Source organism: Cucurbita moschata, unplaced genomic scaffold, assembly GCF_002738365.1.
Source record: "Cucurbita moschata cultivar Rifu unplaced genomic scaffold, Cmos_1.0 Cmo_Scf00068, whole genome shotgun sequence".
Taxonomy (NCBI): domain Eukaryota; kingdom Viridiplantae; phylum Streptophyta; class Magnoliopsida; order Cucurbitales; family Cucurbitaceae; genus Cucurbita; species Cucurbita moschata.
In genome coordinates, this window is record NW_019268584.1 from 1,085,303 (window position 1) to 1,092,643 (window position 7,341).

A 7,341-nucleotide genomic window follows, 5' to 3' on the forward strand; every position below is an offset into this window, starting at 1 on the left:
TCTCCCCGAGAAAATGTCATACTAAGAGAGTAGGTGATGACCTACACGATAGACAAGAAGACAACATGCGAATGGCGCCCTCGGACCACTTGATAGCCGTAAAAAACAAATGTCATGATGCGACCAATGTAAGACCGTTACACTAATCATGTTGATTTGAACAAGCTTATAAAATAAATTATTTTGATTGGGTGGCTATAAATTTAATTGATACTTCAATGGTAAATAGATAAGCAAATAACAACAAACGATAGTCATCCAAATTGCGCCAAGATTGAACTGAATTTAAAAAATGACTCAACTCAACCTAACTCAGCCCATGAACACTCCACATAGATGGTGTGTAATTACGATATCATACTACTATGAAGACATGTGGAGATTCATATTCGTCAGAATAATGTACTCAACCTAACTCAGCCCATGAACATTCCAAATAGATGGTGTGTAATTACGATATCATACTACTATGAAGATATGTGGAGATTCATATTCGTTAGAATAATGTGGAAAAATATTGACCGCGACTCAATTTTTTTTACCGCTTCTTCAAATTAGGGTTTCAGCTTTAAGCTCATAGATACAGGGCTACCGGCTCTATACCTTCAAAACTTAATTCCTACTACTATTTCCTATGTAAATATCAAGATATTAGAAAGAGAAAATAGCTTTACGGAGTTGCCCTAAAACATGGAAGAAAAACCGTCGTCGAAAATTAGTCGGGAGCGAAACCGCTTATGGGTATACTGGCTACCAATCATACATGTCAAAATTATCAAATTTGAACATATTTTAAATCTCTTCCAATAATAAAAATGATTTTAACCTTGGATCAAACCATTTATTTCCAACCATTAATATTTTCCAAAAAAAACAACAAAGACCCAAAAAAAAAAAATGAACATGGTTATTAGTTAGATTTTCTTTCTTTTAACATTTTAGGCATAGCCATTTTCTTATATATATCTTCCATTTTCAACCTCTTTCCATAGCAATATTCTAAAGGCAATCACTAAAAATGGCTTATGGATATGCATCTTCCATGGCTCTTAGATTGGTTCTCTTCATCTTTGCAATCTTCCTCTTTTCTTCGTTCGGTACGTTTTTTCTTCTCGTTTTATAATCATTTAATTTTTTTAAGTAAAAAACGATCGTACGATACTTTAATTTATGTTCTTGGAAAGAACTCGAAACATAAACAACAAAACAGATTTTGTGTTGTTTTAAAAATCGAAACATTTTCAACAATTGAAAAAAAAAGAAACGAAAACGTTATTAAATAGTTGATCTGTTATTCAAATCGGAAAACAAGAAACAAGAAGTAATTTCCAAATGATATCGATCGGATCGTGGTTGAAATGTATTGTATTTTTGCAGGAATGGCGGGATATGAGTGCAGGAGCAAGTGTGAGGATGGGCCAAATTGTGATGAGTTCTGCAAAAGACTTGGGTTCTTGGGAGGGGAATGCTTTCCTCCACTCATTCAATTTTGTTGCTGCCAAAAGTGATAGAATTACAAAATTGAGCACCGCCTTTGATAATAATAATATTGAATTCAGATGGCTTTTCGAGCCTGTTCGGTTGAGACACTTTTTATTCACGTCAGGGTTTTGCAAATAAAGACGTAATGTTATGGATACCTGGTCTAAATTAATAAAAATAAAGTTATACTTTGTCTAAAAAATACTCTAAACTAAACTTTTAACGATTGTCCTAAAATAAAATTCAAGAAATTAAGTTAAAAACATAATTTCGGTTGGTTTTGGATGAAAAATGTTAGTATTTTGTTTCATACATAATCATGAACTTAATTAGGCTTCATTAATACTCTTCAATTTTTAAAAAAATTTAAAATGACTTTACCATATTAAATGTCTAAGAACTTTTAGGAGTAATATTAACATTTTAACCTTTATCCTAAAAAGTTTTTCTGAGTAGATGAAAACCGTTTATCTACACCTCATAAATTATCTCGATCTTCAATTTTTAGGGTAGGAATGATAAAAAAATAATAAATAAAATAATTTTTTTTTATTATAAACGGTTTAAGGTATTAATGTTACTTTTTAAAGTTCGTATGTACAACACTATTTTCAAACTTTTTAAAAAAATTAAAGGTATTAATGATACACCTAAAAACTATATATGTCCCCATTTCAATTATTTGATTCTAATTAAGTTGAAACATGAGTGGATTTAGGTAACTGATGAGAAATTAAAAATTTCCAAAAGGGTTCGGGTTCGATTTAGGTCAATTATTTGCTTCGAGCACGTGCGTGCACCCACCGTCGCCTTGATCATGCCGCCCCGCATGCGTTAAATGCAATTCGTGCGCATTGCATGTTGGTTGCTATCATACCAGCACTAATGCACCGGATCGCATCGAAGCTCTACAGTTAAGCGTGCTTGGGCGAGGGTAGTACTAAGTTAGGTGACCACTTGGGAAGTCCTTTGTTGCACCCCTTTTTTATTTGCTCGTTATTTCACTTTCTCCCCGTTCTTTTCTTCCTTTCTTTATAAATGGCAATCTCCCCCGCTCGTACGCTCACGCCCATCGCGTTTCTTCTCCCCAATGTGCCCGCGCGGGTTCCGTCGGTCGTTCCGAGCACGTGCGTGCACCAACCGTCGCCTCGATCATGCCGCCCCATGTCACAGTCATGCTCGTTCAAGGCATGTTGCCCATTGCCGCATGCCCATGACAAATCCAACCCTTCATGTTTTTTCATATTCTAGTGTTTTACTTTTGTATTTCTAGGAAGTATGAAGTTTCAGAAATATTATGTCTAGGCCTGTCAGACATGAAATGCTTCAGAATGTACTATAGGGGGATACGACTAGTTGTCAACTTCTCCCTACCTAAGGTTATATACAGTAAGCCGTTGTTATTTCTCTCTTGCTTGCTTATATAACGTCTCTTTCAAAAATCTCTCTCTGCCCTCGTTTTCTAAAACCTTCTCTTAAAACCGAGGCCAGAGGCTCGAGCATACGTCGCTTGGCCGTAGGCGACGCAAGAACGAATTGACTTAGCTCACTTGTCGTTGGAAAGTGAGTGCCGCACAATCGAAAATCTACTGCCATTAAAAGTTCGATTGTGACAAGTGGTATCAGAGCTTTGTAAGCTCCGTGAAATAGCAAAGACCGAAAACATGTCGACGACAAAGTCGACACCCAAATCACAAGCCGACCGGCTTACTTTAATAGAGGAGGAAATGCTGTTCCTCAAAGAAGTCCCTGAGACCATCCGCTTCCTGGAAGCATGGGTGAAAGAATTGAGTGGGAAAGTCGTAGAGATCGGCGGAATGGGTAACCGCCTGGATGGGTTGCCAATCGTAGAACTGATGTTTTGAGTGACCTCACTCGAAGAAAAAGTTGCTCCTACGAGTAGCTCAAGACTGTCTGGTAGCCCTAATAGCTCTATCGCGCACAAGGAGGGACGTGGCGAAGAGTTCGACGTGCTACAAAATACAATGATAAGTTTGTTCAATGGATTAGCTGACGAATTCAGAACAACGATCGATGACATCAAAGAAAAGATGTCTGCCATGAGCACCCGAATCGAGGTGACCATGAAAGTCGTGGAGAACGTCTTGGCTGGGCAAACTAATACAAGATCCAACAAACTGAAGTTTTCAGACCCTAGACCTTTCAAAGGGAACCGGGATGCCAAAGAGTTGGAGAACTTCATCTTTGATGTTGAACAATATTTCAAAGCCACACCGGCTTGTACCAACGACATAAAGGTGACAATAGCCTCAATGTATCTAATAGACGACGCCAAACTTTGGTGGCGTACGAAGGTACAAGACATCAAGAATGGATTGTGCACCATAGACTCGTAGGAAGACCTCAAGAGAGAGTTGAGGGACCAATTCCTCCCCGAAAACGTAGACCATCTAGCAATTGAAAAACTAATAGCTCTAAAGCAAACTGGAAGCAAAAGGGACTATGTCAGACAATTTTCGACCATGATGCTAGATATGAGGGGCGCATCAGAGAAGAACAAGGTGTTCTTCTTTATAAATAGGTAACAACCATGGGCCAAAACAAAAGCACACGAGAAAAAGGTCCAAGACCTAGTTACCGCAATTGTCAGCGCCGAGAGGCTCCTAGACTATGGGAACGAGGCGAGTTACCAAAGAAAAACAACACAGGCCCCAAACACTGGGGGCAAAACTGTTGGTGTTAATATAACACATGCGGAAGAAATTTGGATCTTAGGCACTTTTAGAACATCAATTATAGTAAAAAACTAGCATGTTCATAAGTATTAAAACTTAATGAGTTTAGATACTAACCTTTTGTAGTTCAAACTCCTTTTTCCTCACAAATCGGTTTCGAACCACAACTAGTGTCTTCTCCACTATTCTCCGGCCTTAGAACGCGATTGTGGAATCTGGTGAGTGACTAAACTTGGGAGGGATTTTGTATATGTGAAGAGAGTGTTTGTGAGAGGTTTTTTCTCAAGGATTTTCACCAAGAAGAAGACCTTTCATGTACCATGATCACTCTATTTAAAGAGTCATCTTTGCATGTTCATGCAAATTTGAGATCACCAAATTTTAACACTTAAAATTCCACTCAAATGTTTGGGATTATGTGGCAAGCATGCATGTTTGAGTTAACCAAATTTTGACACTCAAAATTCCACTCAAACTTGTGGGGTTTATTTGGCAAGCATTCAAGTTTGGTTAAACCAAATTTTGACCCCTCAAAATTTCACTATGCATGGATTTTTCCATTAAATTAAGTCAACATTTTGACTTTCTGCATTTTAATTCATCAATTAATTTAAATAATGAATTTCAAATTAAAGTAACATTAAATGATTAATTAAACTATTTAATTAATATTTAATATTAATTCAAATGCCAATCTCAATCAATTCCGACACATAATTGATTAAGATATTTAAATCTTATTTAAATATCTCAGATTCTCTCTTTTTGTTTAATTCGTAAATAAAACAAAATTGCGGTTAAATATATCGTATATATGTAGTGCATATTCCCTAATTTGAATTCGAACACTTCGAACTCACTCGTCACACTGTTCTATGATTTAGTCCGATACGAGCTAGCAGAGGAAACTAATGGACCTATAGATCATGGGCTCCAACGATCCAAGATTAACCGGCTAAACTCATTAACCTTGTTAACCAACATTCGTTAACTACTAGGACACTCCACTATAGCCTAGTAGTTGCACTCCCCTCACTATAGATATATTTCTGTCCATTTGATATAACCATGATTAGTAAGTCGATCCTTCACAGATTGTTCGTAACTAGAGCTGGATCAATTTACCGTTTTACCCCTGAAGTTACTTCTTGTTTCTTATGTCTCACTGATCCTCTAATGAACAATTGGTTTGTGGTCCAACCAGTAAACCGAATCCCTCTCAGGCCAATGAGAGGGTGGGGCCCCTTGTTCAAGACCTGGAGTCAGTGCTTAAGGGAACTACCTCTCTTCTATCCCTAAATGTGGGTAGGAGTGAATTCCATCTTGCACCCCATGTCCCCAGCCATTCACCCAGTCTTACCCCTGAAATGGGAGGCCTATTGAGTCGGCGAACTAGAGCCACTCTCACCCATGCAAATCTAAGGATAATTCCGAATAAACAGGAGTTCATGGTTAGCTCAGGATTAAAACCGAGTTACCTAGGTTATTGAATGAAAAGAAAATCAGTCTCAACAGTAAACGACATTATAAAGTGAGAGTGGTTTTCTTCATGGTCCGATCTTATGCAATACTCATTGCATAGGACGCCCCCACTCACATGTCTCCACATCTACAATTTAGTGATCACATTGTTTATATCATATACAAAAGTTGGCCGCATCCATAGTGTTTCTAGAATAAGGTACTCAGCGTTATCCTTATACTATAGATCATTTTGACTATATATTTGAACTTGATCCACTCTTATGTCTCTAAATATAGTTCAAGTAATCATACTATAGCCAGAGTGTTCTTAGTTTATTGGATTGAGATTAATGATCGTGAAGTTCACTTTATTCAATAACAGTCTTTACTGAATAAACAACAATAATAACTTCATTGAAAATAGAATATGTTTTTGTTTACAAACTATGTGTTTTAGTTCATAAAACCCAACAAACTCCCACTTGGACTAAAACTCTAGTGGAGTTTTATAACGTTGAGTAGAGAGAAATACAATAAACTAGGGCATCACATACTCATGCCTTTTCTCCCACTTGCCCTAGATTACATAACTCGTAGTCCTAGACTCATTAGGTGCCCTTCAAACACTTTAGCCGTGAGGGGCTTTGTAAATGGATCAGCAATGTTGTGCTCTGAAGCTATCTATGTGACGATCACATCTCCTCGTTGCATAATCTCCCTTATGAGATGATATTTGCGCTCAATATGTTTTCCTCGCTTATGGCTTCTTAGTTCTTTTGAATTTGCAACTGCTCCACTGTTATCACAATAAAGAGTGACGAGAAGATGCATATTTGTTACGACTTCCAAATCAGTTAAGAACTTCCTAAGCCATACAGATTCTTTCGCTGCTTCACAAGCAGCAACATACTCAGCCTCCATGGTGGAATCAGCAATGCAACCTTGCTTTATGCTTCTCCATATTATTGCTCATCCGTTCAGAGTGAAGATAGATCCTGATGTCGATTTCCTCGAATCTACATCGATCTGAAAATCTGAGTCAGTGTACCCTGTAAGGATCAGATCCTTAGCACCGTACATTAGCATATAGTCCCTCTTTCTCCTAAGATACTTGAGGATATTCTTAACGACAGTCCAATGAGCACGTCCCAGATTGGACTGATATCTGCTGACAAATTCCACAGCATAGCATATGTCAGGTCGGGTACATAGCATGGCATACATCAGACTACCGACCGCTGATGCATAGGGAATGTGTTTCATATCCTCAACTTCTTGAGGTGTCTTAGGACTTTGTTCCTTCGACAAATGAACTCCATGCCTGAAAGGTAATAATTCTTTCTTGGAGTCTTGCATCTTATATCGAATCAACATTTTGTCGATGTACGATGCTTGAAACAATGCTAGTGTTTTGTTCTTGCGATTCCGAACAATTTGGATTCCAAGAACAAACTGAGCCTCTCCCAAATCTTTCATTTGGAATTGTGTCGCTAGCCAATGCTTAATGTCAGTCAGAAATCCCACATCATTTCCAATGAGTAGGATATCGTCAACGTACAACACCAGGAAAGTTACTGTAGAGTTGACTATCCTTTTATAAACACAAGGTTCGTCAACATTCTGTTTAAAGCCATAAGATTTGATCGCAGTATCAAACTTTATATTCCAAGATCGAGATGCTTGCTTCAACTCATAAATG

The 7,341-nt window shown here is 37.7% G+C and overlaps 1 pseudogene; it reads left to right on the forward strand.

Moving 5' to 3' along the window:
- Positions 1 to 2,345: 2,345 nt before the first annotated feature.
- LOC111437943 lies at positions 2,346 to 2,463 on the forward strand (annotated as a pseudogene).
- The last annotated feature ends 4,878 nt before the right edge of the window (positions 2,464 to 7,341 follow it).